The 12,080-nt window shown below is 41.4% G+C and overlaps 1 non-coding gene across 1 annotated transcript; it reads left to right on the forward strand.

The window, feature by feature from the left end:
• Positions 1 to 10,652: 10,652 nt before the first annotated feature.
• Positions 10,653 to 10,725, forward strand: TRNAV-UAC (transfer RNA valine (anticodon UAC)). Its single transcript has one exon. It is a non-coding gene; the product is annotated as a tRNA-Val (tRNA).
• Positions 10,726 to 12,080: the final 1,355 nt, after the last annotated feature.

Below are 12,080 nucleotides of genomic sequence, written 5' to 3' on the forward strand. Positions count from 1 at the left end.
CATTACATTTGGTAGTTTTTCTCCTAGGGGGAGAAGAAAATTTTTCTGGGTATCCCAGATTTGGTAACATCGAATTGATCTTTTCTTTCAGGAAATTATCAAAGTTGATAAGCTTTTCCATCTATTAAAATCAGTAATATCGGAGTTCACGAGTCATACAAAGAAAATACTATGACTTGGGGAAAATTTTCTTTTCAAACACAGCACAGAAATTTTACATAGCCCCCCAGTGGAGTACATTTTTTTTTAAAGTGCTCCCTCTGTTAGGCTTTCTCCAACAGCAGAAGGCTCTGTGATCTCCATCTCTTGGGAGGCAGAAAATTACCACAAGGAAATAGCCAGGAGCCAGCGGATTGAACCCTGGAAACGGCCCTCTCTTTGTGCTGGGCAGTGCTCGAAGGGAAGAAACTGAGGGCCCGGGAGTCGAGTGTGTCCAGTTGTCTGCCAGGCAGGATAAGGACTGGGAAAAATGAAAAAAAAATTCCTAGACATACACAACCTACCAAGCCGGAATCATGAAGACATAGAAAATCTGAACAGACCAATAGTAGATAAGGAAATTGAATCAGCAATAAAAACATCTCTCATCAAAGAAAAGCCCAGGACCTGTAGCGTCTCTAGTGAATTCTACCAACTATTTAAAGAACTAATACCATTTATTATGGAAAACAGTATTGTGGTTCCTCAAAAAATTAAAAATAGAGATACCATATGATCCAGCAAATTCTCTAGTGGGTATATAGCTAAAGGAAGTGAAATCAGTAGAATCAGTATGTCCAAGATATTATCTGTATACCACCACCAAGATATGGAATTCTTTTTTTTTTTTTTTTTTTTTTTGGTGGCACAGAGTGTCTCTCTGTCACCCAGCATGCGATTTTGACTCACTGTAACCTCTGTCTCCCGGGCTGAAACGATTCTTGTGCCTCAGTCTCCCAAGTAGCAGGGATTACAAGCCTATGCCAATATACCCCGCTGATATATATATATATATATATTTGTATTTTTAGTAGGGACGGGTTTTCACTATGTTGCCCAGGCTGGTCTTGAACTCCTGGGCTCGCCTCGGACTCCCAAAGTGCTGGGATTACAGGCGTGAGCAACCGCGCCCAGCCAAGATATGGAATTCTTGTGTTCACCAATGGATGAATGGATAAAGAAATGCGTTTAGCCTCCCTGTGCCTTGGAAGTATCATTTCCAATTTATCATCTGTGTGTACATTTTTATTGGTGTACTTGTGAGCTCATCACCAATTTTTGCAGTCTGTTAATCTACCATAGTTTCAGTTTCATTGTATGTTCTTATATATTTATATTGTGTACTGATGATGTGTGCATGGATTAGTAATGAGTACTCTGTTATTTTTAGTTAAATGTCATAAAATACATGAAAACACATTTTTCTGTAGAGTCACATTTTCCTCCTACTGTGAATAAAGACATAACTCACTAAGGGGAAGAATCTTGGCCAAAACGTGTGATAAATTGTGCAGCAGTTAAAAGTGTGCAAAAACAAACAGTAAAGGTGAAAGGAGGCACAAATTTAAAAAAGTTACTCCATAAATCATAATTGACATTAAATGTTGGAATGTAGGAACTGATTTATTAACCATATAAATTTAAAACAGACATGTTATCTTTTGACAAATTGTTTACCTATTTTAGTTTTCAAGGTGGGCAAAATTAACACCTCAAAACATAAAAGTGTTTCAAGAGAAGGATCAGAGAGAGAGTGTGTTCGTGTGTGTGTGTGTGTGTGTGTGCGTATAATGGTAATATGTAGACTTAACAGCACCTTTTGCCTAAATGACAAAATGGCCTAGACCCAATCTGGTAGAGTCCTTTTTCCAGGAGAACTGGGAAAACTTTTCATATTTAAGTATGGAACAACAGAGAGAACGGGAAGACTTTGGCATTTAGAGAATGTGAATATTTGTATTTCTCGATAAAGTGAGAAATCTTTTTTGGAAAAGCTATGGCTTTAATCAGTTTCAAATCTGAGACCCCTTTCTTGTAGGCAGATGTGCTAACCAGTACACCCCAAAAAACTTTCTCTTCTGTGCAGCAATCCATAGCAGAATGAAAGGAGGATTCTTTGGATATACTCAAACCTAATAAGTTTTAATATATTTTTCTTTTTAGTATTTTAACCACAGTGTGTTTCTTCCTTCATACTTTCAATTCGTTAAAATTAATATTTAGGTGGGTGCAAAAGTAGTTGCAGTTTCGGACCATGAATTTTTAAATCATTATAACTAGGCTCAAACACATCTTTATTAATCAAAATAGGAACCATTACAATCAACACATTTTTGCCAAGAAGAAATAAGTTTGTTTATTCCTGGAGGGTAAAAATCTGTGCTTCGGGATTGGACAGAAAATGCTTGCATCCCGCTCGTTGTGGAAGCGTTTTACCTGCAAAAAGTTGTGGAGATGCTTGAAGAAGTGGTAGTCGGTTGGTGAGAGGTCAGAGGAATATGATGGATTAGGAAAATCTTCGTAGCCCAATTCGCTCAACTTCAGAAGCGTTACTTGTGCGACGTGCAGTCGAGTGTTGTCGTGAAGAATTGGGCCCTTCCTGTTAACCAATGCTGGCTGCAGGCGTTGCAGTTTTCGGTGTATCTCATTGATTTGCTGAGCATACTTCTCAGATGTAATGGTTTCACGGGTATTCAGAAAGCTACAGTGAATCAGACAAGCAGCAGACCACCAAACAGCGAATATGACCTTTTTTTGGTACAAGTTTGGCTTTGGAAAGTGCTTTGGAGCTTCTTCTCGGTCCAACCACTGAACTGGTAGTCGCCGGTTGTCGTATAAAATCCACTTTTCATCGCACGTCACAATCCAATGGAGAAATGGTTTGTTGTTGCTTAGAATAAAGGAAGAAGACACTTCAGAACGACTTTTTTTTTTTTTTTTCGCTCAGCTCATGAGGTACCCATTTACCAAGCTTTTTCATCTTTCCAATTTGCTTCAAATGCAGCACGGTAAAATGGTCGACGTTGAGTTATTTGGCAACTTCTCTTGTAGTTGTAAGAGAATTAGCTTCGCTGATTGCTCTCAATTAGTCTTGTCAACTTCCCATGGCCCTCCACTACACTATTCATCTTCAAGGCTCTTCTCACCTTTGCAAAACTCTGGAACCACCACTGCACTGTACGTTCATTAGCAGTTCCTGGGCCAAAGTGCGTTGTTGATATTGCGAGTTGTCTCCGCTGCTTTATGACCCATTTTGAACTCGAATGAGAAAATTGCTTGAGGCCGGGCGCGGTGGCTCTCGCCTGTAATCCCACCAATTTGGAAGGCCAAGGCGGGCGGATCACCCGAGGTTGGGAGTTCGTAGACTAGCCTGACCAACAAGAAGAAACTCCGTCTCTACTAAAAATACAAAATTAGCCGGGCGTGGTGGCGCATGCCTATGATTTCAGCTACTCGGGAGGCTGAGGCAGGAGAATCGCTTGAACCCGGGAGGCGGAGGTCGCGGTGAGCCGAGATCGCGCCATTGCACTCCAGCCTGGGCAACAAGAGCGAAATCCCGTCTCAAAAAAACAACAACAACAACAACAACAAAAGCTGAAGAGGGAAAAAATCGTTTTTTGTTGTTTTTTTAATATCTTGTTAAGAGGGAAGTGAACTTCGCGTCGTGGCCGGTTAACTTCGTTGGTTAGAGCGTGGTGCTAATAATGCCAAGGTTGCGGGTTGGATCCCCGAACGGGCCACAGCAGGTGTTAGCTTTTCGTCATTTATATCGATCATCTGTGAACGCTGTGAACCCAACCAGTGTGTCTGAATACAAACTGTAGATCGTCACCGCTGAACCCAAGCAGTCATCAAGATAATTCCACCTGATAGAGGGGGTATTAAGTAACACTTAATACCTTAATTTGAAGAAAGGATATTGTTTAGTTGTCGTCATATCTTTTTTCTTTTCTTTTTTTTTTTTTTTTTTTGAGACGGAGTCTCTCTTGTTGGCCAGGCTGGAGTGCAATCGCACAACTGGGCTCACGGCAACTTCCGCCTCCTGAGTTCAAGCGATTCTCCTGCCTCAGCCTCCCGAGTTATTTTCCATAATCTTGATTCTTGAAGATTAGGTTGGCTTGTTATGTAATTCTTGGTTCACACTTTATTTTTATTTTTAGTGCTGATCTAATTTTTTGTATTACTGTTCAGAAGTCTGATACTAGGCTTCTATTTATAGAAACTTTCCTTGGATAATCGTTTCAATGATTATCTACTCTATTGACTCTTTTCTTTCTTTCAGGTAATTCAATTAAAGTATTAGGTTTTCTGAGGCCTTACCTTAACCGTATGCAGAAAAGCCTTCCTTGCTCCTTTGTCTCCATATTTGGTCCCCTAAATTTCTTATTTGCATAGCAGCCATTGAGACTTTAGCTTGAAAAGGAAAATATAATTTTTCTTCTCCAAACTTTCCCAACTCTCCACAGCACATCACACTAAAGGGTTAATGAAAGATCCTCCTCTTTCTTCCTGGTCTAACCTTTATTTTCTCATTTTGTCTTATTTCCTCCTACTCCCTGCCTCAAATTTAGAATTTCTTGGAGTTTCCCCAAACACTGACTTATTTCTCCATGCTGCCTCTAATGCCAGATTCCCCTATCCCCTCCGTCTCTCATCAGCCGATTTCTTACTTTTCATCTATTAAGTCTTGGATTGAGGGAAGAGAGAGACCCTCTCATATTGTTTTATACTCAGTACCTGTTTTAAGAAAAAAACAAGGAAGTGAAATCAAAGACAGGCAGCCAGGCGCCAGGCCCAAAACCAGACCTGGGCCTGCCTGGCCTAAACCTAGCAGTTAAAAATCAACACATGACTTAGAACCCGATATTTTTCATATATTTCAGACATTGTATAGAGGAACATTGTGAAACTCACTGCCCTGTTCTCCTTCTCTCTGACCACCGGTGCATGCAGTCCCTGTCACGTACCCCTTGCTTGCTCAAATCAATCACGACCCTTTCATGTGAAATCTTCAGTGTTGTGAGCCCTTAAAAGGGACAGAAATTGTGCACTCGAGGAGCTCGGATTTTAAGGCAGTAGCTTGCCGATGCTCCCAGCTGAATAAAACCCTTCTTTCTACAACTCAGTGTCTGAGAAGTTTTGTCTGCAGCTCATACTGCTACAGGATCAGTTATCACTTCTTCTGAAAGCTTTTCCTCATTATTGGGAGTGACAGTTTCCCCTTTTCTATGTTTCTGTGATAGTGCATAAGTATTTATCTCTGTGGTTTCATTTGTCAATTTAAAATATAACCACCTGTTTTGGGTAATTTTATTATGAAAATCAGTGCTTGAGCCCTTTGTTACCTCTGGCACGTCCACTTTTTCAGGATATCTGTTACCTCTAGAGCCTAGCTCAGGATGGGGCACATTGTAGGCTACTCATTAATTTCTTTGAAATAAATGTCTAATCAAATTGTTGAAAATAATAAACTCATGCCATTTATGCTGCAGATTTAATGTCAGAAAAATATCATAAGACTCAAGATTTTGCTAACTGGGAAATACTGTCTTTCTTCTCTGTTTCCTGAAATATTGTGATCAGTCCAAGTTTTAGCTGCCAAGAGCAGGAGTTTTCCACTTTGCTATTTGTCAGAGATTCATAAGTGGCACTGTCCTGTCATGTCAACAGATTTGGAGGAAGAGCACCATCTCACTGTTGAGCACCTTCCAGATACCCGGGAAATGCTGGAAAAGGAAAAAAGACAGTGACAAATGTCAGTTGAAATAGGAAAAGAAATAGAGAAATGTTGTACATCATCTGTCCATTAAACAGATTGACATAATCACTGAGCATGTGCTTTCCAGAGCAGTAAGAGTGACACAAACAATAGAATGACTGATGACTCCTAGACACACTCACCACACATGAATTCCCAGTCATGTGAATTCCCAGATACCACCTCTTTTGTCATCACCTTCTGACAGTCTACTGGGCACAGCCTACCCCTCCCCCATCACATCCCCTGCTCAACAGTGTCCTCCAGACAAGCATTGACTTTGCAGAAGCTTGCGTGGTCTCCAGATCTCAGTGTGTTGGATCCTCCTGGCTCCTCAACGTCAAGAAGAGAGTTGGAAATCAAAGCCATAGGAAAACATCGAAGAGTTCCTTGAAATCAAATCCCTGTGTTTACTCTGCCTAGCTTTGGGGGAGAAATTTAGACTCTAGTTATGAGCTGTATTTGATTATGAATCATGGAGTTTCTATAGCATTAATTTTAACAAATAGAAAGTATGAAGGAAAGGGCAGGGTGCGGCGGCTCACGCCTGTAATATCAGCACTTTGGGAAGCCGAGGCCTCCAGATCACGAGGTCAGGAGTTCGAGACCAGCCTAGCCAAAATGGTGAAACTTTGTCTCTACTAAAAATACAAAAATTAGCCAGGCATGGTGGCACACGCCTGTAATCCCAGTACTCAGGAGGCTGAGGCAGGAGAATTGCTTGAACCCGGGAGGTGGATGTTGCAGTGAGCTGAGATCATGCCACTGCATTACAGCCAGGGAGTGAAACTCCATCTCGGGGGGTGGGGGCAGGGGGAAGAAAAAGGAAAAAAAAAAGAAAGTATGAAGGAAAGAAACACACTGTGGGTAAAAATATAAAGAAAAACATGGCTGGGGGCAGTGGCTCATGCCTGTAATCCCAACACTTTGTGAGGCCAAGGCGGGTGGATCACCTGAGGTCAGCTATTCGAGACCAGCCTTACCAACATGGTGAAACCCTGTCTCTACTAAAAATACAAAATTAACCAGGCATGTCAGCACCTGCCTATAATCCCAGCTACTTGGGAGACCGAGGCAGGAGACTTGCTTGAATCAGGACGGGGAGGTTGCAGTGAGCTGAGATCCCAGCACTGCACTCCAGCCTGGGCAACAAGAGTGAAATTCCGTCTCAAAAAAAAAAAAAAAAAAAAAGAGAAAAAGAAAAAAGAAAAACATTAAAAGTTTTTAGGTTTGAGTATATCCAAAGAATAACCATCTCATTCTGTTGTGAAAGGCCTGATTGTAGCAGGGAGTTTCTGTAATGTAGTAATTAGCATGTCCGTCTAGCATGTGAAAGGATTCTGGTTTTTAAATCCAGGGGAAACAACAGCTTTTCCAAAAAATTTGTCTCACATATACCTTCCTCCAGTCTGAAGCTGGCGTTTTCTCTCTCAGTAGCCTTTTGATGAAAATAATGTTTAGTTTGGATGAAGTCCATAGTTTCAATCTTTTTAAAAATGCTTACTTGTTTTGTCAAATCTACAAAACATTTGGCTATCACAAAGACAAAAAGGATTTTTCTAAATTTTCTTTAATAGGCTTTGTTTTCATTTTCACTTTAAGGTGTATGGGTGAACAATTTGAACAGGAGCTTCACAAAGACGGCCAAATGGCTACTGAACAATTTACAATCAGTAAAAAATAAAAAAAAAAATAAAAATAAAAATAAAAAAGAAAGAAAGAAAGAAAAAGAGGGAAGAGGGTCTAAACAAGCAAACAAACGAAAAACGAGAGGAGACGCTACCAGGTGTCATCCGTCTCTGGCAAACATTTATTGTTGTTGTTTTTTCCCTTTACAAAATTATTTTCAGAAACCTTCCACAGGAGATTTGTGCGTGGAGGGGGTGGGGTGGAAAGTAGTAGGGAATGGAGAAGATTACTAAGAAAAGTTTCCTGTCTGGAACTGCGGCAGATCTCTTTGGATAGAGATGACTACTTAACCTCACTCTGCTTTCCTTCGCCGCGGTTGCCGCCGCGACCCTGTTCTTACCACCAGCAACTCCTCCAGGGACTTGGTCAGCAGCCCAACTTGATCTGCGTCTCTCTGCTAAGGCGTTTCCGCAACAGGGTCAACTCCGAGCCTCACCTTTCTAGGAATCCCGGGCGCCGCGCAGGGGTCTGGAGTCCCGCCTGCATTTCCAGGCGGAGGCTTCCCTGGGTCCAGCGGCCACTCTCTGCCAGAGGTTGTCAGTTATCCAACTGTCACTACAGCCGCCACTCCAGCGAGTTTAATTTAGGCACAGAATAGTTCTGCCTGGGTTGAGGTGGGCTTAGGATGAGTTTACTTGAGTGTGTGATTTAGAAATAGATCTGTGGGACAGACAGACACGAAATCGGGCATTGGGGCCCTCGCAAGCAGGGTATCTAGACTGGCAGCTGCCGTTGCAGGATATTGCCAAGGACTCGGCATCCAGCTCAACTCAAGGTGGGGACGAAGACGTCCCGGTTGCAAAGAGGGAGCCCTACTCCCCCCGGAATCAGAACTGTGCATAGCGGACTCTGGATTTGCCAGGATGTTTGAGGAATTTGAAATGAGAAAAGAGAGGAGGAAATGGTTTAATGGTATATTGAGTTACTGGAGTGTATTTTAGTCACAGATTTTGGTTTTAAAAAATGAGAAATATGGAGTGCAGGATTTCTGCCTGATTGAGTACAAGGCTAGAAAATAAGTGCTACAACCTCCCTAGTCCACCTACACTTCAATGTCTTAAATCCTAGTGCATCTGTATTCACAATAGCAAAGACTTGGAACCGACCCAAATGTCCAACAATGATAGACTGGATTAAGAAAATGTGGCACATATACACCATGGAATACTATGCAGCCATAAAAAATGATGAGTTCATGTCCTTTGTAGGGACATGGATGAAAGTGGAAATCATCATTCTCAGTAAACTATCGCAAGGACAAAAAACCAAACACTGCATGTTCTCACTCATAGATGGGAATTGAACAATGAGAATACATGGACACAGGAAGGGGAACATCTTACTCTGGGGACTGTTGTGGGGTGGGTGGAGGGGGGAGGGATAGCATTAGGAGATATACCTAATGCTAAATGGCGAGTTAATGGGTGCAGCACACCAGCATGGCACATGTATACATATGTAACTAACCTGCACATTGTGCACATGCGCCCTAAAGTTTAAAGTATTTTTTAAAAAAAAATCCTAGTGCATCTGTAGAGCCCAGCACCGGATGTGGGAGGGGAGTGGGGGCAGAGAGAGAGCAGAACTGGAATTCTAGGTAGGGGAGTCAAATTTTCTGGGCTCTCAACTGAGACCATCGCATTTATTCTTAGTTGGCTAAGGGTGTACACATGATCTGAATTTCTCTGAGTATTCCCAAATTGTTCGGGGGAAAATTTAGCTGGTTTTAACTCAGAGATTAGGTCACACTAGGTCTCACATCCTGTGCACTTTGAGAGGACAAAAGGATAAAGGGCAGAAACAGGCATTTTAAAAGAACCGATTATCACAAACTTTATGCTATTTAATAATGTAATCCTTAATATTATGACCTGAAATCCTCTCCATGGCTGACTCTCATGTGTTCAGCTTTATTTCATACCCCACTGCCCCTTTCTCTCCAAACACACTGTCCTACTTGCAAATCGGTCCCTCTAATTTACTATGGGTTTGGGTACATATGATTTCTTTTACTTTTAACACTGTCTTAAACCTAGTTAACATCTCCCCAACCTTTAAACTTGAGCAGAATCATTATTTTCTTGGAGAAATCTTCCCCTAAACTTTCTAAATTAATCTTCATATATATTAAATGACAGCACTGTATGTCTCTCTTTTCTTGGAAATGCTGCATTAATTTGGATGATAACTTGATTACTGTCTGTCTCTCACAAGAATATAATTTCCAAGAAGACAGGTGCAGTGCCTGGTTTCGTTTACTAATAAAACCCTACTGTCCATTGCAATGCCCATATATGCAATGGGCACACAATAAATATTAGTTGACTAATATGTGAACCCATACCATTCTACAAAGTAAATGTTAATCTTATTTTGAGACAAGGAACTGAGGTTAATAGTTAATTGTCCAAATTGCAGAATTAGTAAAAGAGTTATTTCCTATTTTTCTCGGATTTGAGACTCAATTGCAGAAACTGTGTAATCAGTAGCAAAAGAGGAATTGAATTCTTCCCTTTAAAAATAACAGACAATAACAATGGCCTTCATGGTCAGCATCTTTAAGGAAAAATGCAGACTGGTGTCTTTGAACAGGATTTTCACAATCATCACAGTGAGACACTAATTAACTACACAAATTGAATGCTGTATAGAGAGGTATTTGATAGACAATAGAACCTTTCCACTTTCCTGAGAGTCCTCTGCCCTTCCCAAATTCTGTAAACATGCTTACCCTCGTGATATATCCAGAACAATATGAAGATCTCCAGACAGGAAATGCAGACATCTGGTCATCAAGATAGGAGATACATTCACTTTGAGCCTCAACTTAAGTTCGCAATATTCTGGCCACCACAACCCTTCCTTTTACACTATGTAGAATCTTGTCTACTACATTACATCTCTTTACATTTTTTTCCATAAACATCGACAACAACGAAATCACTCTCTTACGAATTCCTGCCTCTGTCCAGTGAAAAGAAAAAAAAAGAAAAAAGAAAAAAAAATCAACGTCCACAGTAACGAGCCTCGCATCTGAGGGTAAATTTTCTTAAATTCTCCAGTCACATCTGAAAAAAAAAAGTTTTAATGGAGGACTTTGTAGTAAAGAAAAGCATGGTAACCTTGATAATTTACTGAAAGGAAAGTCCAATCAACTCGATGTTACCAAAGCTGAAACAGAAAAATTTAATTCTCCCTTAACGAAGGAAGCCAACCTAGCACACAGGTTTCCGTAGTGTAGTGGTTATCACATTCGCTTTACACGCGAAAGGTCCTCGGGTCGAAACCGAGCGGAAACAACTTGCAATTTTTCGGGGTGTTTCTGTTTTTCAAGATTCCCTTAGCTGACCTTGTCAGTGGACGTCTTTACAATGGCACCATTGCACGATCTCTCGAACACTCCCAGCTTTCAAAAGCAGAATACTGTTCTATTAGGTATTTCTTTCTGCATGTTGTCAGCAGTGTTCTGAATAGGAGGAGATGCCTGCCTGTAAAGGGGGCGAGATTGGGGTGGAGGGGTCTCTGCTCTCTTTCTAATGCGAACTGTCGCCTGCTGGCTTTATTCAAAGAGAGGCTCTTGGGGATTTCCATAAGTAAAAGTCTCCGCTTCTAGACTAAGAGTCCCTGACCAATTGAGTGAACATTACCAGTCTCCAGCAATTCATTTATTATCAGACAATATTTTCAAACATCACATGACTTTTAGAGAAGAAAAGAAGAGAGAATGGGGACGGAATATGTGTAAGACAAGATTCTGCAGGGAGAGCTCAATTAGGACAGACTTTACTGCGTCGCCTGTTTCTCCACGATCCTTTCCCTTGATGGTCCTATCTCCCGATCGCCACAAAGACCTCAAGGATCAGGGTTGCAGGCGCCTTGTTTAATGGCCTTTTGGCTCGCAGCATTTCCAATGCGGGTCAATGCGCAGTAGCACTTTTGCTGGAAGCTAGCGTTGCATGGAACATTGCGCCGGACCCGCCTCTCCAGGTCCAGGCTGGGCTCTGGTTGCTCACTCTCTGCTGGGAACCTGGCTCCCTCCGAAGCATGGCAAAGTTCCACTTAAGGACGTTCCAGGTGGATATGGGGTAAAGTTAGGGTGTTTCCCGGCATGTACATACACTGGGGTCCTCGAAAGGAACCTAGACGGGGAGATGTGTGGGCACAAAGTGTGAAGATGTTTGTGTCACATGTTAAGTTAACCAGAGTGCGTCCACCACAGAAGAACTAAACAACTAACTAACTAGAATGATTCTACCAGTTTTTGTCAGCTAGCCTTAATAATTCGCCACTACAGTGCTGGCAGATTGATTACATGAACTGAATAGCCTAATGTCAGAGATGGAAGCCAAGCATGGGCCCAGTAACAATGGGCTTGTCTGTTACAGGAACTTAAAAAGATCTTTTCAAAATGCAAATCTGTTCATCAGACTTCTCTGCCTAAAATCCTTCCATGGATTCCCATTGTTGGTAGGGCCAATTCAAAAATCTTTAATTTGGTCTATACATAGTAATCATAGTTCTTAGTTTAGACTCAATATAGATCAATTAATGCCTGTTAATTTTAGTGCCCTATCCTCTTTACCATCAAGTAAAGTATCCTGATTTATTTATAATAATCTGCTAGAGGGTCCTGCATCATGCACATGTTCTCTCC

Source organism: Pongo abelii, chromosome 5 (genome assembly GCF_028885655.2).
Source record: "Pongo abelii isolate AG06213 chromosome 5, NHGRI_mPonAbe1-v2.0_pri, whole genome shotgun sequence".
Classification (NCBI taxonomy): Eukaryota; Metazoa; Chordata; class Mammalia; order Primates; family Hominidae; genus Pongo; species Pongo abelii.